The sequence below is a fragment of the Nomascus leucogenys genome, chromosome 10 (assembly GCF_006542625.1).
Source record: "Nomascus leucogenys isolate Asia chromosome 10, Asia_NLE_v1, whole genome shotgun sequence".
NCBI classification, from domain to species: domain Eukaryota; kingdom Metazoa; phylum Chordata; class Mammalia; order Primates; family Hylobatidae; genus Nomascus; species Nomascus leucogenys.
In genome coordinates, this window is record NC_044390.1 from 15,904,146 (window position 1) to 15,928,043 (window position 23,898).

General features: G+C 37.7%; 1 long non-coding RNA gene across 1 annotated transcript; it reads right to left on the reverse strand.

The window, feature by feature from the left end:
- Positions 1-531: 531 nt before the first annotated feature.
- On the reverse strand, positions 532-23,139 carry LOC115836918. The gene is made up of 3 exons (XR_004031929.1): positions 22,038-23,139; positions 17,989-18,142; positions 532-3,593 (listed from the first exon to the last, which is right to left on the reverse strand). It is a non-coding gene; the product is annotated as an uncharacterized LOC115836918 (long non-coding RNA).
- Positions 23,140-23,898: the final 759 nt, after the last annotated feature.

A 23,898-nucleotide genomic window follows, 5' to 3' on the forward strand; every position in this document is an offset into this window, starting at 1 on the left:
GAAATTCAGAGGTATAAATGATAAGAGATCAGTCAGAAATTTGAAGTAGAAGACACATTTGAAAAAATCACTGACGCATGGAAAATAGTCGAAAAGATGAGCACAAATGAAATCAAGCTCACACGCATGAACACCCACAAAATATGGCATGATGATATGTTTCTTTAAAAAATATAACATTACTTGAACATCCAAATGAATGATGTTTCTTTCAAACAAGTCACCTCAGGAGGCTCTGCACCCATGCTGGCTTTGCCACTACTACTGTTAAAAACATTTTTAACAGTAATGTTAAAAATGTTAAAAAACATTTCCTTTTTTGGTCTTTTCATTAAAGTGAACAATATATCCTTTTGAATATCCTAAATACTGGAAAATCCTCATTGTTTCAGGATGAATTTGATTGGGAAAAAAATTAGGGCTAAGTCTGATGAGTAAGGGGAATGAATGATCATATTCTATAGGACCATTTTGACTCAAAGGAAAGGAATAGAAAGTAGCCAGAAATATTTTCTTATCAGACATATTTACTGAATCTTAAAGGAATTTTAATTCAAATAGTAGGTATTAGCAATATTTGCATTTGAACTGGCAATCTGAGTACAGCAGATGACTCTCCCCAATGTGAACGGGCATTATCCAATCTATTGAGGGTCTGAATAGAATAAAAAGGCAAAGGAAGGGTGAATTTTCTTCTCAGTTTGAGCTAAGACATCCATTTTCTCCTACACTTGGACATTGGTGTTCCTGGTTCTTGAGATTTCTGACTCAGACTGGGATTTACACTATCTGCTCATTCCCTCACACATACCCCAATTCTCAGGTCTTTGGCCTCTGACTAAATTCCACCACTGGCTTTCTTTGTTCCTCAGCTTGCAAACAGCAGATTGTTGGACTTCTTGACCTCCATAACTATGTGAACCAATTCCTATAATAAATCTCCTTTTATGTATACATATCTGTATATACTTATCTTGTTGGTTCTGTTTCTCTGGAGAACCCTGGCTAAGACAGTAACCTTCATGAGATCAGTGATCATGCTAAAGTTGTTCATAGATGCATCATTCCCCACTACCTAGAACAGTTTTTTGCACAAGAGTTTCATTGAAAATAAATAAATGCATGTTTCAGTTATCGAGTGCTATGTAACAAATTACCCCAAAATGTAGTGGCTTAAAACAACAACCATTTCATTATATCTCATAATTTTGGGGGTCAGGAATTAAAGCAGGGCTCAGCTGGGAGACTATTCTGTCAACTAAGCATCTTCAGTGATATCCAGATCGGTCTGGAGGGTCCAAGACAGCTTTCCTTGGATGTCTGACACCTTGGCAGGGATGACTGGAAAACTGGACTTAGCTGGATCTGATGACCAGAGTGCCTACACATGGCCTTTCCAACATTTCAAGGCGGTCAGACTTCTCACCTGATGGTTGAGGACTCCCAGAGAAGCATTCAAAGAGATGTGGACAAAAGATGCAAGACTCCTTTTATTTAGCCTTAAAAGTCCCACTCTGCAATATTCTGTTTATCAAGTAAGTCACTAAGTCTAGCATATATTCAAGAGAAGGAAAATCTTCTCAAAGGGTGAATTAGCAAATAATTTATGGGCATTTTTAATCTTCTACGATGCATGAAAGGAACAAAAAATGAACATGTAAAATCTGGCAGGGATCTAAAACAAGCAGTGATTTCCAAATCAGCCAGACATAAGTGGCTAAGAAGAAAGGAATTTACAACCCATACATCTTTTCTCTACCCACAAAAAGACCAACTTTTATAGGGAGAACAAACTCCTGGAAAATGTCCATTGAACACTATGTATTGACCACTTTATTGAGAACTTTATGTGTATTCCCTCATGTAGTCCTTACAAACCACACTACTAAGTGGATATTATTGTTATCACCCCTTTTTTACAGATGATGAAATTGAAGCACAGAGACATCAAGTAATGTTCAAGATTACACAATCAATGAGTGACAGGATTGAGCTCCAAATTCAGTTTAACCTCAGATCCCACATCCTTATCCACCAAACCACAAGGCTCTCGTGGTAGGTATTATAATATATTGCAAGGCTGATTTTCTCCTGAAGAATGAGCAGAGGGGCCTATTTTAAGAAGATGGAAAGGACATGAGCTTTAGAATCAGCCCTGTGTCATACCTCTGGCTCTTCCTAGTATTAACTGTGCAGCTGTGGGCAAGTTATTTCACCTTAATTACTCATCTGTGAAATAGGGATGATAATATCTAGTTTGTAGGGTACAGTGACAATTAAAGAGAATATTTTAAAGTGCCTAGAATAGATCCATCACTTAAAAATACTTTAAAAGTTTTAATTTCTTTCTCAGATACATGACTAGTGCCCTACTTACAGAGAAAGAATCAATCCCATTGTATGTCACAATTTTTCATAAGAATTTCTCATTACATAATTAAATATTTATATTGAGAGAAAAAAGTGCTGCAGAAATTTAGATTTATCTGTCTCTCTTGCCGGTTCAGTTTCTGTCCTGCCTAGTATGAACAAACGAATTCTTTTAACAAAAGGTTACCACTGACAAATAATTAGTATTAGCATTCAACACAATTTTTCATTGGTAATAGAAATAGTTTTAGAAAATGCTTACTTTTTAGTTACAATTAGTATTAAAATGACCTATAATATAATATGAGAAAGAAAAAAATGCTCTAGACTAGTATCTAGTTCCATAGTTTACTAAGTACCATAGGGGGAGAAATGGAGATATTAGAATATCAGCATTTCTGTTACAATCTTATGAACATGATTAGCATGAATATTTTATTACCAACAGTGTATAGTCACAGTTTTGTAAGAAAATGATTTTCTTTTCTACAGCTAAAAGCACAAAATTGGCACTCAACCACTTATAACTGTTATAATAATTTATACTTCTGTTTTAAGTCTTAAATTAGTTACTTGCCTACCAAATAACAAAGAATGTCGATTTTGTTTACCATTCTCAAGTTCTGTACTTTCCAAATAAGGATGAGAAATAAACTTGAGAACAGGCAGGCAGTCCAAGTATACAGAACATAAGTGTACCAGGGAAGAAGTAGGACAGCTTGCAATGACCTAAGAAGAAAGCTTGGTGCAATTAGAAGGAGGAGGAGAAAACGTAGCTAGAGGTCAAGGGTAAAGCAGTTTACGATAGAGGCCTAGACACATACATGACAAACACAGAAGTTGGAAACATTCTTGACTTCTAATAATGCTGTATTTATAAGTACCATGTTTAAAAACCAGAGTAGTCCTCTAGCATACATTTTATAATGGCCTAAGTTACAAATTAGAGTTTTTAATCTCAGAGTAGGAGGACTTTGCTAAAGCCACAGAATATGAGTATTATAGAAGTAAGAGAGAAATGGGTAAGAAAACAAGTCCTGGTGATTCCAATCTTCTCAAAAATTATGACGCTTTCTTTCTTTCTTTCTTTTAACAATTGAGTAGAACAGCAGAAGCACCTGGATCTTGAAGAGAACGGCTCTTGAGAGAACTTAAGGAGAGGCATAGAAGACCAAAGAGACTGCTGACACTGTAAGAAAGCAGTCTCTGAGTGTGACCCTGCGCTGTTGACACAGAGTAACAGAAAACATGACTGTGATTATTAAACAAAGCCTTTTATGGCCAATGACTTACAAAAGAGTCACAAATCTCTGTTAATTATAAAATAAGTGCATTTCTAAAAGCCTCCTATGAATGAACCAGTGGAGACCAATTAAAGAGATAACAGTTTACTCTTTGCTCATTAAGTTACTATCAGCAAAAACAAGGAAACAAAAAAACAAACAAAAAAAAGAAAATGGACTTTTGTCCATGGAGGGTATTAAAACTCTATGCATATTTACAGTCATAGAAAATTTCACAAATTATTGCACTTAGGATTTTCGGGGATTAGCACACACACTAAATGAGATGCAGTGGAAAAGTGACACAGGGGAAAGCCTGAAAGTCATGTGCCTATTAGGGCCCTGAATCATCATCCTGGCAAGAATGTGAAGGGGCTGATTGCTACACATCCTCTTACTTTTTATTTTTTATTTTTATGGGCCAAGTAGAGAGATAAATGTTTGTATAAAGAAAAAGAATTGAATGGCAATTCAGATATAATGTCCCATTTGGTCTTTTTAGTAGGAAAGTGTTACACATATAAAGGTAGGTAGTTCCCTGTATGTTCTATGATTTGAGACACACCCAAAGGGGTGCCTGCTTTCTAAGTAAAAATTGTGTGTCCCACTGATTGAGGCATCTGAAATTCACATTATCACCTACCACTTTAGGCTTACAGCATGGAAAGGAAGACTCTAGGTCTGTTGGAAAATGGGGCCACGGTAAACCAGGAAGAGGGAGCCTGGGCAGTGAGAGAGTGTTTAGTATTCAAAAGATGACATAGAAAGGTCAGCAAGGGGCAAACGGAAAGGCACCAAAAATAGCTTTAAGAATTTGGCCCAAAGGAAATGAGAGTTCGATATTTTCTATCAGTGAGTAAGATATTACTCACTGAATTGGTCATTTTTGGCCTCAATTATTTTTGATGCTTACTGAGTTGTGTTTTGTGTATTTATTATAAATGCTTTGTTTCTTTTTGGAAAGTGATTTTGCCATTTGGCTCCTTTCCAGATCAGTTTATTTCCAATCACCATTAATGGGTATTGATTGAATGTGACAATTTTAGCCTCAGATGGACTAAATGCCTTAATAGAGAGAGATTTATATGCAAGATTTTTACCTAAATATTTAGGGTTTGGTTCAGACAGAGTGATTATAGAAATCATATGCATATATAATAAACATTTTTGTATCTATACAACTTTTAAATACACTACATATATATATCCTTGTTATATATATATGTTACATATATATGTGTGTGTTTGTGTGTGTGTATATATATATAGTCCAAGAATTTCACCTAAAGGGAAATTCTATTTTTCTGTCTTACTCATTAAATTGGACATTTTTGGCCTCAATTATTTTCTTGCTTGTTACCAATGTTATATATGCCATATTCAAACATTTGTTATCTTTCTGTATATATTATGCTTATAACTTTTATGAATAAAAGTATATGCACATTTTAAACTGTAACGTCTTAAGACATTTAATCTGTCTAGATGGTTACTCATGTCTAGATGATTCAATTGATATGAGAATCCTATCAAGATGAACTTCTTATTTCTCCTCACCTTCACCCCCACCACCACTTGCCTAGTTTATGTTTTCATCAGTTCCACTTGCATTACTGAAATAGCCTAGCATTGCTGGAGGGTCATTCCTGCCCCCTGCTACCATTAATTCATAATGCCATCAGAGTCTTTTTTAAAAACAAATCTGATCCAAGCACCTGCTGCTTAAGACTCCATGATGGCTTCACACTGCCTTTCCACTATCATCACTTACTCCCAAAACTATCTTCTTCACAAAAAAACTTGCTAACATCATTTTTATCAAGTTATCTAATCTTTGCCTCAAAACCTTCTTCCAGGAAACATCCTAAATGTGGCAGTTGATATCAGAATCCTATAGGGACAAACTCCTTAATATTTCCCTTTATCTTCACCACAACCACTTCCCTCATTTATGTCTTCATCACAAAGAAGAGTACTCATCTTTGTGTCTATGTGTACTCAGTGTCTTCAGTAAGACAACCACTGATCAACCAGCTGCAGCAATGGTTTGAGGACAAAGGCAGGAGTATACTATTGCATCTTATCAAGGGAATGTCTGGTTTGGGTGAGCTAGGGTGGATATTTGTAAAATTCTGTCTTGGCTCAAAATGTTAAGACTGCTACAAAAATCTACTAAGCTAATTAACTTTCTCTTTGTTGTCTTTTAACTTGCTTTAAAAGACCAATCCTTAAAAAAGTCTTTCCTTCCCACTTACAATTATTTAGAAAGGAGTTTGGAAGCTCTAAGAGAGGAAATCAACTCCTTGACCAAAGTATGTACTCCCATTGCGAAGACAGACTTGATGGCCCAACTAGAAACTGATTTTCAGACAGAACCATGTGAAATGATAAGAGCAGATATCGTGTACTCTACTTGCTTTTTTGTTTGTTTTTTTGAGATGGAATCTCACTCTGTCGCCCAGGCTGGAGTGCAATGGCACGATCTCGGCTCACTGCAAGCTCCACCTCCTGGGTTCACGCCATTCTCCTGCCTCAGCCTCCCGAATAGCTGGGATTACAGGTGCCCACCACCACGCCCGGCTAATTTTTTGTATTTTTAGTAGAGACGGGGTTTCATCATGTTAGCCAGGATGGTCTCGATCTCCTGACCTCGTGATCCGCCTGTCTCGGCCTCCCAAAGTGCTGGGATTACAGGCATGAGCCACTGCGCCCAGCCCCTACTTCCTTTTTTTTTTGGTTTAAGGTCAGCTGAGTTAACCCTGCTAAAAAGGTTGCCATCAGATTTTCTTTGCCACTCTAGTTCAAAAGTAGGTACGGTGGCTGGGATATTATTTTCTATACTTATCTGTAAGTTTAAAATTTTCATAAATCAAAATGAAAACTAAAAATTACTTTTAAAAAGATATGTCAAAAATTTCACTCACATTATCCAGCTGCTTACTTAGTTTCTTTTACCTATGAAATTTATCAGTAGGAGCATGTGTTGTATATGAGGTTTGTGTGTCTATATGAAGTGTTTTTCTAAGCTTCTTTTGGCTTTTCAGAAATACTATCATTTGTTACCTTTTTTTTAACTTTTATTTTAGGTTCAAGGGTACATGTGCAGGTTTGTTACATAGGTAAATTGTGTGTCATGGGGGTTTGGTATACAGAATATTTCATCACCCAGGTAATAAGCATAGTACCCATCGGTTATTTTTCCTGATCCTCTCCCTCCTCCCACTCCACCCTCAAGCAGGCACTGGTGTCTGTTGTTCCTTTCTTTGTGTCCATGTGTACTCAGTGTTTAGCTCCCATTTATAAGTGAGAACATACGATATTTGGTTTTCTCTTCCTGCATCAGTTTGCTTAGGATAATTGCCTCCAGCTCCATCCATGTTGCTACAAAGGACATGATCTGATTCTTTGTTATGGCTGTGTAACAGTCTGTGGTGCATACATACCACATTTTCTTTATCCAGTCTACCGTTGATGGGCATTTAGGTTGATGCTATGGCTTTGCTATTGTGGACAGTGCTGTTATGAACGTATGAGTGCATGTGCCTTTATAGCAGAATGATTTATATTCCTGTGGGTATATACCCAATAATGGGACTGCTGGGTTGCATGGTAGTTCTGATTTATGTTGTTTGAGAAATCACTGAACTGCTTTCCACAATGGCTGAACTAATTTACACTCCCACCAGCAGTGTACAAACGTCCCCTTCTCCTCAACTTTGCTAGTATCTGTTATTTTCTTACTTTTTAGCAATGCCATTCTAACTGATGAGAGAGGTATCTCATTGTGGTTTTTATTTGCATTTCTCTATTGATTAATGGTGAGCTTTTTTTCGTATGTTTGTTGGTCGCATGTACATCGTTCGAAAAATGTCTGCCAATGTACTTTGCCCACTTTTTAATTTGGTTTTTCATTTTTTGCTTGTTAATTTGCTTAAGTTCCTTGTAGATGCTGGATATTAGACCATTGTTGGATTCATAGTTTGCAAATATTCTCTTCCATTCTATAGGTTGTCTGTTTACTCTATTGATAATTTATTTTGCTGCACAGAAGCTCTTTAGTTTAATTAGGTCCCATTTGTCAATTTTTGTTTTTGTTGCAATTGCTTTTGATGTCTTTTTCATGAAATCTTTGCCAGGGCCTATGTCCAGAAAGATATTTCGCAGGTTATCTTTTAGAGATTTTACAGCTTTAGGTTTTTACATTTAAGTCTTTAATCCATCTTGAGTTGATTTTTGTACATGGTGTAAGGAAGGGATCCAGTTTCAATCTTCTGCATGTGGCTAGCCAGTTATCCAAGCACCATTTAAAAATTATTTTTAGTATAATATTTGTTTTGGTGGTTTGTTGTTTTCATTTTAAGTTCAGGGGTACAGGTGCATGTTTGTTACATAGGTAAACTCACGTCATAGGGGTTTGTTGTACAGATTATCTTGTCACCCAAGTATTAAGCCTAGTACTCACTAGTCATTTTTTCTGATCCTTTCCCTTCTCCCACTCTCCACCCTCCAGTAGGCCCCAGTGTCTGTTGTTTTCCTCTATGTGTCCATGTGTTCTCATCGTTTGGCTTCTACTTATAAGTAGGAACATGCAATATTTGGTTTTCTGTTTCTGCATTAGTTTGCTAAGAATAATGGCCTCCAGCTCCATCCATGTTCTCTCAAATGACATGATCTCATTCTTTTTTTGTGGTTTGTTAGTATTCCATAGTGTGTATGTACCACATTGTCTTTATCCAGCTAACTATTGATGGCATTTAAGTTGATTCCATGTCTTTGCTATTGTGAATCATGCTGCAATAAACATACATAAGAATGTGTCCTTATGGTAAAATAATTTGTATTCCTTTGGGTATATATCCAGTAATGGGATTGCTAGGTTGAATGGTAGTTCTGTTTTTAGGTCTTTGAGGAATCATCACACTGTTTTCCACAATAATTGAACCAATTTACACTCTCACCAACAGGGTATAAGCATTCCTTTTTCTCCAAAATCTGGCTAGCACATTATTTTTTGACTTTTTAATGTAGCCACTCTGACTGGCGTGAGATGGTATCTCACTGTGGTTTTGATTGGCATTTCTCCCATCCAAGTACTAACCAGGCCTGATCCTGCTTAGCTTCCGAGATCAGACGCGATTGGTTGGGTTCAGGGTGGTATGGACATAGATTGATTTGCATTTCTCGAATGATCCATGATGTTGAGCTTTTTAAAATATGATTGTTGGCTGCATGTATGTCTTTTGGAAAGTGTCTGTTTAAGTCCTTTGCCCACTTTTTAATGGAGATGTTTGGTTTTTTCTTGTAAATGTAAGTTCTTTATAGATGCTGGATATTAGACCTTTGTCAGATGCTTAGTTTGCAAATATTTTCTCCCATGCTATAGGTCGACTGTTTACTTTGTTGATAGTTTCTTTTGCTGTGCAGAAGCTCTTTAGTTCAATTAGATCCCATTTATCAATTTTCACAACTGCTTTGGAAGTCTTCATCATGAAATCTTTGCCATTTCCTATGTCTAGAACGGTATTGCCCAGGTTGTCCTCCAGGGATTTTGTAGTTTGGGTTTTTACATTTAAGTCTTTAATTCATCTTGAGTTGGTCTTTGTATATGATGTAAGGAAGGGGTCCAGTTTCAATCTTCTGCATATAGCTAGCCAGTTCTCCCAGTACCCTTTATTGAATAAGGAGTCCTGAGTCTTTTCCCCATTGCCTGTTTTTGTCAGTGTTGTCAAAGATTAGATGCGTGGTAAGTGTGCAGCCTTCTGTCTGGGCTCTCTATTCTGTTTCATTTGTCTGTGGGCCTGTTTTTGTATCTGTACCATGCTGTTTTGGTTCCTGAAGCTCTGTGGTATAGTTTGAAGTTGGGTAGCATAATGCTTCCAGTTTTCTTATTTTGCTTAGAGTTGCCTTTCCTATTTGGGCTCTATTTTGGTTCCATATGAATTCTAAAATAGTTTTTTCTAGTTCTGTGAAGACTATCATTAGTAGTTTGATAGTAATAGCACTGAATCTATAAATTGCTTTGGGCAGTATGGCCATTTTAATGATATGCATTCTTCCTATCCATGAGTATGGATTCCATTTGTCTGTGTCATCTCTGATATCTTTCAGCAATGTTTTCTAGTTCTTCTTGCAGAGATCTTTCACCTCCCTATTAGCTGTATTCCTAGGTATTTTATCCTTTTTGTGACAATTGTGAATGAGACTGTGTTCCTGATTTGGCTTTCAGCTTGGCTGTTGTTGGTGTATAGGAATGCTAGTGATTTTTGTACATTGATTTTGTATCCTGAGATTTCACTGAAGTTGTTTATCAGCTTAAGTAGCTTTTGAGCTGAGACTATGGAGTTTTCTAGATACAGAATTATGTTACCTGGAAATAAAGATAGTTTGACTTCTTTTCCTATTTGGATGCTATTTATTTCTTTCTCTTGACTGATTGCTGTGGCCAGGACTTTCAACACTATGTTGAATAGGAGTGGTGAGAGAGGGCATCCTTGTCTTGTGCCAGTTTTCAAGGGAACATTTCCAGCTTTTGCCCATCCAGTATGATGTTAGATGTGGGTTTGTCATAGATGGTTCTTTTTATTTTCAGGTATGTTCCTTCAATACGTAGTTTATTGAGAGTTTTTAACATAAACGGGTGCTGAATTTTATCAAAAGCTTTTCAGCATCTATTGAGGTGATCATGTGGCTTTTGTCTTATGTTTATGTGATGAATCACATTTATTGATTTGCATATGTTGAACCAAACTTGCATCCCAGAAATAAGGCCTTTTTGATGTGCTGCTGGATTTAGTTTGCCAGTATTTTGGTGAGGATTTTTGCATTGATATTCATCAAGGATATTGGCCTTAAGTTTTCTTTTTGTGTTGCCAGCATCATTTATTGAATAGGGAATCTTTTCTCTGTTGCTTGTTTTTGTCTACTTTGTTAAAGATCAGATGGTTGTAGGTATGCTGCTTTATTTCAGGACTCTCTTATTTTTATCCATTACTTTACAAGTATTAGAATTATTGAACTATTCAAAAACTGCTATCTTATTTTGTTGCAGTAGTGAAAATAATGTAAGATAAGTGTTGCTCTCCCTGTTTTAAAGATGAGTGACTAGGATTGTAAAGAATTCACTGATTTGTTTTATCTTCTTGAGTCCACTACATCAACAAACTTAAAATAATGTAACATATTTTATGCCCTCCACAAAGTTTCCAGTCATAAATGTCTCCATATCTTATTCCTACCATTATTGCCCATGCATAATAACTTAAATAATGACAGCCATCAGCATTTACCATAAAGTAGGAATTTTGTTTATGATTTAGATTTCTAGACATAAATTTTAAAGCCCAAGTTTTATTAAGACTAATTAAGAGGGAAAGTGTTATACTTCACAATAATTTAAAATATTCTTGTCTTACACATGCCAGTTATTATTGATTTCCAAGTTAAATACAGAATTGCTACATATTTCTCCCTCTCTCTCTGTCTCTCACACACACACACACACACACACACACACACACACACACACACACATATATGCTAGATTCTAGCATATTAGTCATCATCAGTATGTCTTTCAGGACTTTAGAAATAATCATATAGAATATAATTTTTTTTGAAAGTGCTCTCAGGATATCTAAAGTACTATTTTTACATTTTGGTCTCAGAGTGCAATAGCTTCATTATTTTGCTTAGAAATTCATTGCTTAGTTTTTGCATGTACATGAAGGATGTCATAGGCTCCATCTATAATAAGCAGCTTATCCAGTATGTTAATTTTTTAAATGCTGCTCAAAAAAAAGAGGCTGCCTTCTTCTGATAAACCCCAGAGTTTAATAACATGTCCTCTGAATTAATTCTCTAAATGCAGTACTAAAGTTTAGCACAATGATCTGGGCTGTTTAATTAGCTCACAGCTGCACTGCTGGGATAACATTTCTTGTTGAGGAGGTAGCTTGATATTCATTATTTGGGCTCTGGTTCAGAGTTCAATGTCCGTTTTAAGCTTTCTTAAAGAATTGCTTGTCTTTGTTTTCAGGGAAGACCATAATCATTACTCAGAAACACTTGTTAGTTTTCTTGCCGTGCCTGTGTAGTCATTGATTTGACCCTAACATAACAAACTGTGGCAATCTTCTAGACATTGAAGGATCTTATAAGATAAAAAATGTTATCTGACTTATTAGTTTGACTAATATATGTCACATCGATAGAGCCTAAATCTCAATTTCTTTACTATTTCAAAATTCTTTAAATTTTTTAAATCTCCTTTTAAATGATGAATATGGATAAAATTTAAAAATTCCCTTTGAGGCTGTATAAATTATAACTATGTTTTCTACATTTTTCCGTACATTATATTGTTTTTATACACACTAGAGAATATTAAGACAATATCAAATGTGGCAGATTATGTGGGTAAATAATGAATTTAAACACCTATTTACTGAGTATCTATCATGAAAAACTACATTAATTTCAACCTCACAAGAACCTTAGAAGGTTATCCTCATTTTACACAGACAGGAACTAAAAAATCAGAGCAGTTAAGGAACTTGCCCAAGATCACACAGCTGATAAATTTCAGAACTGGAGTTGGAATCCTTACATCAAAGCTCAGGCTCTTTCTAACATTATGTTGCCTCCTTCTCAAAGCTAAGTTTCAGATTCACCTTTCTCATAATATTCTTTCCAATTAACTTGAATTCCTTCAGCATGAATTGATACAGCGTGTATTACACTGTCACATATTTACGTTTTTCTTTGGACTTCTTTCTCTTGCTGTTTCATGACTTGTCAGCACCACTAGATGTATATGTTCCCTAAGTCCAGACACTGTATGCTGTATCCTCTACTTCCTTGTATGTCCCCACAGCAAGAACCACTCTGGAAAAATAACAGCTTTTTACCCTGGTTATGCTGGGGTATGATTACAGGGATCTTTCACTTTTTACACTATATATATCTGTATTGTTTGAATTAGAAAAACACACACACACATACATACATACAGATAATTATCTATACCTAATATTTAAAAACTTAATGATAAATGTCCAATGTAAAAAAAAACAAACACAAAGAATATATACACATTTATATAATATACCTAGTTTTACCACTTGAATTCTTGGAGATTAAAAACAAGAGTTAAATGAGGGAGGCATCTTACTATTTTTCTATTTATAATAGTAATGTGAAAGGTTCTAAAAATCTGGGAGAAATGTCTAAGACACAGAACTAAGAAAAATATGAGGATATTAAGTGCCCAATACTTCATTTTTAGAGACACAAAAAGAAATGATTAAGGAGAATGAGAATTTATATCACTGTTGGAAAGTGATGCAAAATGTAAATGTAAACATGTATGCAAAACAAGCATTAAAACAATATATAGGTGGGGCATGGTGGCTCACCCCTGTAATCCCAGCACTTCAGGAGGCCGAGGCGGGTGGATCATGAGGTCAAGAGATGGAGACAATCCTGGCCAACATGGTGAAACCCCGTCCCTACTAAAAATACAAAAATTAGCTGGGCAAGGTGGTGTGCACCTGTAGTCCCAGCTACTCGAGAGGCTGAGGCAGAAGAATCACTTGAACCTGGGAGGCAGAGGTTGCAGTGAGCCCCGATTGCATCTGAAAAAAAAAATATGTGAGAAAATCAAAGAACTAAAAATATAATTTTTAGTTAGACTAGGGCCACCCTCCAAAACGTTAACACAAATACAGAAGGTATATATTTATATCAGTAAGAGCCCAAAGAGAACTTATTATGACCAAATCAAAATGATTAAATCTTCATTCTTTTTGATAGATTATTTAGGTAGAAGTGTTCTTGAAGTCCTATAAACAAGACTATATTGGGAAAAGCAATTTTGCTTGGTAAACTTTGTGTTTGATAGTAGAGTGACTTTCTATAGCTTACATTGAAACAAGGCATTTGAGAAATGTGTACTTTTTAAAAAACAAATTAGTTGAATAAAATAAGAAATGAAATTGATAATAGAAAAATACAGTTAACTCTTAATGCTGTGATTGTGATTAAGGACAGCCAAGCATTACAAATTGGCTAGAATTTGGAACTGGAAAAGCCAGAAATTCAGCAGAGTAGAGAATTTTGACAAGGTAAGGGAATCAGTCATCAGGACTTTTTCTTTTTTCAGAAACAGGCATAAATAAAGTTCAAGACGAGCCAGTGAGGTCAGAAACTAAGCAACAAGTAAGCAGAAGTGAGTATAAATAGATGTGAGAAGTAAGTCTAATCACTGGGCCAGCAATTGGGCAAGCAAGAAGAATAAGAGGGTAGTTACTGGAGTTCACGGCAAACAAAGCGGACCTGGAGGATACGGGCTCCAAAAGAGGAAAGGAAGTAAATGCTCAGAACCTGGCAGGTGGTAGGGAACCAGGAAATTCACAATAGCCGATGGGGAGAGTAAGTTGGACAACTTAATTCTGTGACAAGCTGTCTCCAGAAGTTTCTCCATCATTACCATAAAGAAATGTCATGAAGAAATCAGCATTTGTAGGTCTCGAGAGTAGAAATAGGAAGGTGCATCTGACCAGACATAGCTCATTGCCAGGTTTTCATGGTGTTAATCATTTAGCAGTTTTATATATAAAATTTTAAAATTGATTCTCCCGCCCTGTCTCTGGCTCAAGTATGTCCTTACCTGTCACATCAGCCCTCTTCCCTGGAAAGCTACCTAAGCTCTGTTTCGTGTATCTATGATCTGTAATTGCTTCATGTCTTCCAATTCGCTCATGTGCTTATTCCTACTCTGAATTCATTTGCCTACCTATTTGGTTAGGGCCTCAAGCTCAGCTCAATGAGGTATTTTTCTTGAACAACTGATTTCAACCATGATCCAATGAATACTCCACATCTGTTCCTCAACAACATGTGAAGCAGAGTCTTTAACTTTCTGGGACCTTTGAACTCTTCTGGGAGTTTTTAGAAGAGGCCAGCAAAGCTTCTACTGCCTATCAATGAAATTTTAGTCTACTACTGTTAAAATCTTAAATCTCTATCTGAGTAAAAGGTTCTCTCCCCCATCACTGTCTGTGTGTATTGAGGGGTGGAGAGTGCTCACTCAGTATCTGCACTTTTACTCCCTTCCCCTTTCCCTTCTGGAAGCTGTGGCTCTTCCAGTGTTGAGGGCACGGAGGGTGGAGAAGAAAAGGGCAGTCCCTTTGCTTGGCTAGACTCTGTCGAAATCCCCTCTGGCTGTCAATACTTTTAATGTGGCAGGCAACCAAACACTGACTTTTTTGTGGGTCTATATGGGAGTTTCTGGAAGAGCTCAGCAAGGCCTTCTACTGCTGTCTCCTATCATATGAGATAGGCTTCTTACCAACCTCTTGTTCCTCATTCTAACTCTCTTCTCTGGAGCTACACCCTGTAGTCCCCTGATAGGTGCTCTCACCTGGCTGGCAGCTTCATTCCAAGCTGTCTTACAAGGAAACTTCAGCATCTATACCAAGCCACATGGTGGGGACAAAAAGATGACTCTCCTTCCACTCTTCCTCTCACTCTGGCTCCCCTCTCCATTTCTCTTTACTCTCCTAAGTTAAAAACAGGTATTGGTCAACACATCTGCTGCCTATGCAGACATCCAACAGGGTACGCAGAAACTTCAAATGTTTATGAAAAGGAGCGACTCTCTTGGGAACTCTGCTTTTTTTTTTTTTTTTTTTTTTTTGAGATAGAATTTCGCTCGTTGCCCAGGCTGGAGTGCAGTGGCACGATCTTGGCTCACTGCAACCTCCACCTCCCAGGTTCACGTGATTCTCCTGCCTCAGCCTCCCAAGTAGCTGGGATTACAGGCATGCGCCACCACGCCCAGCTGATTTTTTGTATTTTTGGTAGAAACGGGTTTTGCCATGTTGGGCAAGCTGGTCTCAAACTCCTGACCTCGGCGATCCACCCACCTCGGCCTCCCAAAGTGCTGGGATGGGAACTCTGCTCTTTTGGTTTGTGAGAAGTATGTTCTTAGTATTTTTCTGAAAATGTTAAATTCACCTTCACTCCTATGATATTTTACCTCAATATACATTCTGGGAGAGTTATTGTATTAGTCCATTTTCACTCTGCTGATAAAGACATACCCAAGACTGGGCAATTTACAAAACAAAGAGGTTTATTGGACTTACAGTTCCACATGGCTGGGGAGGCCTCACAATCATGGTGGAAGGCAAGGAGGAGCAAGTTAATCTTATGTGGATGGTGGCACTCAAAGAGAGAGCTTTTGCAGAGAAACTCTCGTTTTTTAAAACCATCAGATCTCATGAGACCCATTCACTATCACAAGAACAGTACAGGAAGGACCCGCCCCCATGATTCAATTACATCCAACAGGGTTCCTCCCAGGACATGTGGGAATTGTGGGAGTTACAATGCAAGATGAGATTTGGGTGGGGACACAGCCAAACCATATCAGTTATTTCCCTAAGAACTTTAAAGATTTTATTCGTTTTTCTCTTGGCCTATCTACAATTGCCAATACAAAGGTGGCTGTCATCCTAAATTGTTTTTGTTTGTTTTATCCTGTCTGGTTGCTGCTAAGACTTCTCTTTGTCTTTTAGTGTCATGAAGTTTCTCAGTGATGTGACTAGGGTAGATTTATTTTATGTCTTTTGTTTTTGGTACCTCTTTCCCAAAGTCTTAGGAAGAAGATGAGATTCCCTGATGCTTTTGTGACACTTCCTGAGCTAGGTAAGTTGGTAGGAAGTAGTACCAGCATACCACTAGCTATAAAGCAGGATTCTGGCTTTATGTGGTGTCATGGTCCATTTGGGCTGCTACAACAAAGTACCATAGACTGGGTAGCTCATAAACAATAGAAACTTACTTCTCACAGTTCTGGAGGCTGGGAAGTGAAAGATCCAGGTGGAGGCAGTTTTGGTGTCTGGTGAGGTCTCACTTCCAGGTATCATAGATAATGCCTTATAGCTGTGTCCTCACATGGTGGAAGGGGCAAAATAATTTCCTTGGGTCTACTATATTTTAAAAGGGTACTAATTCCATTTGTGTGAGCTCTGCCTTATCTCCTAAAACGTTCCACCTCCTCATCCTATCACCTTAGTGGTCAGGATTTCAACATATGAATTTTGGGACAACATAAATATTTAGACCATAGCACATGAAGGTTCAATTTCAGCTCCTTGCCTCACTCAGATCCAGCCACATCTCCTATCTTTAAAACTCCATGCTTACACATTTCTGACTTATTTCTGAGTATGGTAATCCCCTGGGCTTAATATCTGCTTATTGTATACTCACTCTACCTTTGAGTTCTCTATTTCTAGCACTGCATATTTCTTCTGTTTTTGTACTCAGTTGTTTATTAACATTGTTTCATATATTTGTCCCAGCATTCATACACATAACACCACACACATACATACATAAACAAACATTTGAGGAGTGGGGTTGCATAATACAGGAAATCTAATCCAGTGGATCTGAAGGACCTTGTTATGTGAATTTTGAAAAATACTAACCAAATGAGTCTGCATTATGAACTGAATTTTGTCCTCCAAAAATGTATATGTTGAAGCCCTAATCTCCAAAGTGACTGTTTGGAGATAGGGCCTTTAGGGCAGTAATTAAGGTTAAATGACATCACAAGAGTGGGTCTTTAATCTGAAAGAACTGGCATCTTTATAAGAAGAGGAAGAGATACCTCTCCATGCACTTGCACCAAGGAAAGGCTATGTGTGGACAGGGCAGAAGGTGGCCATTTGCAAGCCAGGTAAAGAGACCTCACCAGAAAACAATGCTGATGACACCATAATCTTGGACATCCGGCCTTCAGAACTGTGAGAAAATAAATGCCTGTTGTTTTAGCCACCAAGTCTATGGTATTTTATTATGGAAGCCTGAGAAGACTTCATAAGCAGTCTGGTAATACAGCCTGGTAATCAGTGCCCAACTCCATCCCTCTGCACCAGAATATCCTGAACTCTTAATAGCTGTAACTATAAAGGGAGCCCCAAGTTTGAGCCACCAGAGAATATCATGTAAACCTATATTGCTATAAAATTGTACTCTATTTATTTACCTGGGCCTTGGATAACATTTTCTTTATCCTTTGCTCGTCCTTCAGTTTCTTTAATCTGCCCATTTCAGTCCTTAGCCTCATTCAATTCTGGCTAATGATCATAAGCAACAATTATATAAGGAATATTAAGACTGACATTTATGTGCCTATGTCATCCACCCCTGAAACTTCAAATTTTACTCTTTCTTCACATTTTTTTTTGCCTTTTTTCTGCCTCAGAGAAAGAGATGTTTCCTTTTCTATTCATGGTGAATTATCTCTATATGTTCTAGATCTTACCTTCCTTTTAACTCTCCACTCACTCGCCAGCACTTTTCAGCTTTCCTCGCTTGACCCCTTTTCCTCTGACACCAACAATACATAGGTCAACAAATTTGTTTTCAGTGACTTTCTTTTGATGATTGGTGAACTGGCTTCATTCCATTGTTCTTATCTGAAAGACAAAAAGAATTGACCCTGGAAGAAGTTTGTCGGGTCATCAGAATAAAGGAACAAGGATGTGGGTATAAATTTAGAATTCATCATCAGGGAGGTGATAGTTCATTTGTTTGTTCATTCATTTGGGACAAATCTTTATTTCAAGTGCCCATTATGTGCCAGTTTCAGTTAGGCATGGCATGTGTATTAGTCCATTGTCACGCTGCTAATAAAGACATACATGAGACTGGGTAATTTATAAAGAAAAGAGATCTAATTGACTCACAGTTCAGCATGGCTGGGAAGGCTTCAGGATACTTATGATAATGGCAGAAAGGGAAGCAAACATGTCCTTCTTCACATGGTGGCAAGTAGAGAAAAATGAGAACCGAGCAAAGTGGGAAGCCCCTTATAAAACCATCAGCTCTCATGAAAACTTACTATCAAGAGAATAGCACAGGGGAAACTGCCCCCATGATTCAATTACCTCCCACCAGGTCCCTCCCACAACACATGGGGATTATGGAAACTACAATTCAAGATGAGATTTGGGTGGGGACACAGCCAAACCATATCAGCATGTAATAAGTGATTAATAAGTTTCTTTGTATAGATGAATAGATAAACCATCCTCTTATTGCCAATGCCTCCTAAAAAGACATTTCATTTTCCTACCTTATAACAGAGGAGGGATACAGACAATGTGGTGCATCAGAATCAGCTAAAGAGACTGTCAAAAATGCAGATCTGCTGGCTCTAGTCCAGACTCCATCAGAAGCTCTGGGAGTGGGACCCAGGAATCTGCATTGGTAAACTCATAAAGGTGATTCTTTTGTGTACCCTCAAAAGTGGAGTTTTGAAGAAAAATTGGCAACAATGAAAAATTATATAAAAGTATAAGCATTAGAAAACCACAAATGTGAGAAAATCCTGTTGATGGTCTTATTGATATCATATAACAGGGATGGTTGAGCCTGGATCCTTGATGGCTATGTTTAACAGCTGAATCAACCATACCATAATTTTAAGAATATTAAACTGCTATTCATTAAAGCCACTACTAGTTTAGCTCTTGGTTACTTGCAGCCAAAAGCATGTCTTACTGATTCAGATTAAGATTTTGTTTGCTAGGAAGAGGCACAGACTTTATCAGTCAAATTAAGTGATGATTAGTGACTAAATTTGGTGCACTTTAAAAGTATCACAAATAGTGTCTGTCTCACAGGATGCAAAAAATAATAATTCTAAGATAATAGTGTACTTGACCAAATGACACAGTTTACATGTTGTCCCCTCCAAATCTCATGTTGAATTGTAATTCCTGACATTGGAGTTGTGGCCTGGTGGGAAGTAATTGGGTCATGGGGGCAGATCTCCATGGCTTGGTGCTGTTCTCGCAGTAGTAAATACTCATGAGATCTGGTTGTTTAAATGTGTGTGACACCTCCTCTGCTTCTCACTCCTGCTCTTGTCATATGACATATCTGCTCCTGCCTCACCTTCTGCTATGAATTAAAGCTCCCTGAGGCCTCCCCAGAAGCTGAGCAGATACTGGTGCTATACTTCCTGTACAACCTGCAGACTTGTGAGCCAATTAAACCTCTTTTCTTTATAAATTACCAAGTCTTTGGTATGCCTTCAAAGCAAAGCAAGAACAAGCCAACACAGAAAATTGGTACTGAGAAGTAGGGCATTGTTATAGAGATACCTGAAAATGTGGAAGCAGCTTTGGAATACAGTAATAGGCAGAGGTTGGAAGAGTTTGGAGAGCTCAGAAGAAGACAGGAAGATGAGGGAAAGTTTGGAACTTCTTAGAGACTGGTTAAATGGTTATGATTCTGATAGTGATATGAACAGTGAAGTGCAGGCTGACTAGGTCTCAGATGCAAATGAGAAATGGTTGGGAAATGGAGCAAAGGTCATCCATATTATGCCTTAGCAAAGAACTTGGCTGAATTCTGTTCATGTCCTAGTATGTGGAAGTTTGAACTAAAAAGTAATGACTTAGGGTATTTGGTGGAAGAAATTTCTAAGCAGCAAAGCATTCAAGAAATTATTTGGTTGCTTCTAACAGCCTATCCTTGGGTGTAAGAGCAAATAAATGACTTAAAGTTGGAAGTTATATTGAAAGGGGAAGCAGAGCATAAAAGTTTAGAAAATTTGCAGCCTAGCTATGTGGCAAAGAAAAAGCATTGTCAGGAGAGGAATTCAAGGAGGCTGGGGAGCAACCAGTTGCTAGAGTTATTAGCATGACTAAAAGGGAGCCAAGTGCTAATAGCCAAGACAATTGGAAAAAGGCCTCAAAGGCATTTCAAAGATCTTCGAGGGATCCCCTCCCATCACAGGCCCAGAGGTCTAGGAAGAAAGAATGGTTTTATGTGCCAGATCCAGGACTTTGCTGCGTTGTGCAGCCTTGGAACACTGCTTCTTGCATCCTGGCTGCTCCAGCTCCAGCCTTGGCTCAAAGGGACCCAGATAGAGCTCAGACCACTGCTTCAAAGGGTGTAAGCTTTCCACCATAAGCCTTGGCAGCTTCCATGTGGTGTTAAGCCTGTTGGTACACAGAGTGAAAGACTGAAGGAGGCTTGGCAGCCTCCACCTAGATTTTAGAGGATGTATGAGAAAGCTTGTGTGCCCATGAAGAAGCCTGACACAGGGGCAGAGCCCTCAAAGAGAATTTCTACTAGGGCAGTGCCAAGGGGAAATGTGGGATCTGACTCCCCACACAGAGTACCCACTGGGGAACTACCTAGTATAGCTATGGGAAGGTGGCCATCATCCTCCAGACCCCAGAATGGTAGATCCACTGGCAGCTTGCACCCTGCACCTGGAAAAGTCACAAGCACTCAATTCCAACTCGTGAGAACAGCCATGGTGGCTGAATCCTGCAAAGCCACAGGGGTGGAGTTGCCCAGTGCTTTGAGAGCCCAACCCTTGTGCCAGTATGCCCTAAATGCAGGACATGGAATGAAAGGAATTGTTTTGAAGCTTTAAGATATAATGACTGCTCTGTTAGATTTCATTGTGTAGGTCCTTGTAGCCCCATTCTTATGGCTGGTTTCTCCCTTTACAAATGGGAGTGTTTACCCAATGCCTATACCCCCACTGTATCTTGAAAGAAAATAACTTGCTTTGATTTTACAGGCTCATAGGTGGAAGGAACTCATCTCCAGATGAGCTTTTGGACTTGGGACTTTTAATTGAGTTCATGCTGGAATGAGTTAAGACTTTGGTGGACTATTGGCAACAGATGAATATATTTTGCAGTGCCAGAAGACCATGAGATTTTCAGGGTCAGGGTGGAATGATATAGTTTGAATACTGTCCCCTCAAAATCTCATGTTGAATTGTAATCTCCAGTGTTGGGGGTGGGGCCTGTGGGACGTGATTGGATCATGGGAGCAGATCCCTCATAGGTTGGTGCTGTCCTCCCAATAGTGTGTACTCAAGAGATCTGGTTGTTTAAAGGTGTGTAGCACCTCTCTCCTTCCTCCTGCTCTGGCCATGTGATGTGCTTGCTCCTGCTTCACCTTCCACCACGAGTAAAAGCTCCCTGAGGCCTCCCCAGAAGCTGAGTATATTCCAGTGCCATGCTTGTACACGCTGCAGAACTGTCAGCCATTTAAATCTCTTTTCTTTTTAAATTATCCAGCCTCAGAAACTTCCTTATAGCAACACAAGAATGGCCTAATACATCAAACAAGTAAAAATGAGTAACATTTGCTGCTGTTGGTATATCTTCTAAGTAATAAAAAGTAGATAATGTTTATGAATGATAATTATGACATTTACTGAGCATATACTATACATCAAGCACTATGTTAAGAACTTTATATAAATATCTCACCCAAACCTCATAACCCTGTATCATAACTCACCATTATTGATGATTATGAAACATCATAACTCACCACTATTAGTGAGAAAATTAACGAGTTTCACTTCGGGAGGTGAGGGATATCAAAGGTAGTAAACACATTTCTTGAATATTAAAGGATAGAAAAATAAATGTGGTAAACTTATTAGTTCCCAGGTACGTTTCCTGGCATTACTACTGTGGATCTTTTGCATTAATTTAAATCCTATATCTCTTCCATCACCAATCAAGTCCAAATCTTCCTTAGAAAAACTTCCTCAACATTTAGGTATGAGCTGTCTTTTTCGCTTCTCTGGAATTTAGATTTAGGACCATACTATGTGGGTTAGAACATTTACGGTTAAAAAAAATGTGTTATACCTAGAAGTGTACATTGTATGTAGGCACTAATAATTCCTGTCAAATGACATCTAACGATTTTGCATTTTTCACCTATAAAAATTTTCCATTATGTGACTTGAAAATTCTTATTTTAGGCTTACATATAATTATACTCCATTTAATTCAGCAAATGTAATTAATTTGTTACTAATAGATAACAGTTCTCTGTGGGTTTCAGCTAAGTAATCTTTCTCTTGACACCTCTCTCTGGTGATTCAGGTTAATAGAAATTCGAGAACATATACAACTATTTTAAATGAAGAATTTAATATCCTCCTTCTCTGCCTCCCTGTACTCATCAGTCCTCTTTAGGATTCTGTAATGATCAGGACTGACGCATTCACATATGTAAAATGTGTTTATGGGGAAAGAATATGTTTTTTAAAATACACTGCAGTTGATATGTCTTTATTTCGTCCTATTGCTAGATGCATGTGACAGAATAAAGTTCTTTGTCTTTACACTTAATTACATTGAGGATTTTAGAAAACTGTCTTCATGTGTTATATATCTTGAATCGATCAACTTTTCAGCAAATATCTCAGTTGTTTAGATTTACTCTATGAAAAAGAGCATACCTTAAAAATACCAAATATATTATTTTGAATCTGCAGCCACTCTTCAATGCAATGTTAACATCCCTAATAGTAACTTGTCATAGGGTTTAAATACTTTTTTGTTTTGTTTTGTTTTTGAGACTGAGACTCACTCTGTCGCCAGGCTGGAGTGCAGTGGTGCGATCTCGGCTCGGTGCAACCTTGGACTCCCTGGTTCAAGCGATTCTCCTGCCTCAGCCTCCTGAGTAGCTGGAATTACAGGCAAGCGCCACCACGCCCAGCTAATTTTTGTATTTTTAGTAGAGACGGGGTTTCACCATGTTGGCCAGGATGGTGTCAGTCTCCGGACCTCGTGATCTGCCTGCCTCCGTCTCCCAAAGTGCTGGAATTACAGGCGTGAGCCACCGCACCTGACTGGATTTAAATACTTTTATAAGTTTTGCATTGTAGCTAAAATGCATATTAAAAGAACTTTAAAATATTATTTCCTCAGTAAATTGTATTATTATATTGTTCCCTATGCATAGATACATCTCTACATCAGTTAAACGCATGGGATAAGTTAGGTCTAAGATTAAGAGAATACTGTTACATACAGTGGCATCTTTGATTTCAGATAGTTCAATTTTTTTTCAAGGAAACAGTAAGCAATGCAATATTTTCTTGATTTTTACATTGAAAAATATGTATGAAGGGGGCTTTAGTACTAAGCCTGTGGGAGAAAAAAATTGAATTGCTTAATGTAATGTGAACAGTTATTTCTATATTGCTTTCACCCTTTATTTCCTATTTGAAGAACAAAAATATAAAAGCCAAACTACAGTACAATTTTCTTGACTATGACAGTAAAAGTTTGTCATTGCATATGACTCACATTTCATTAAAATGCATACAAATATGTTCTGGGATACACACACACACACAAGTTTTCATTTATAGATATACATGAATATATAT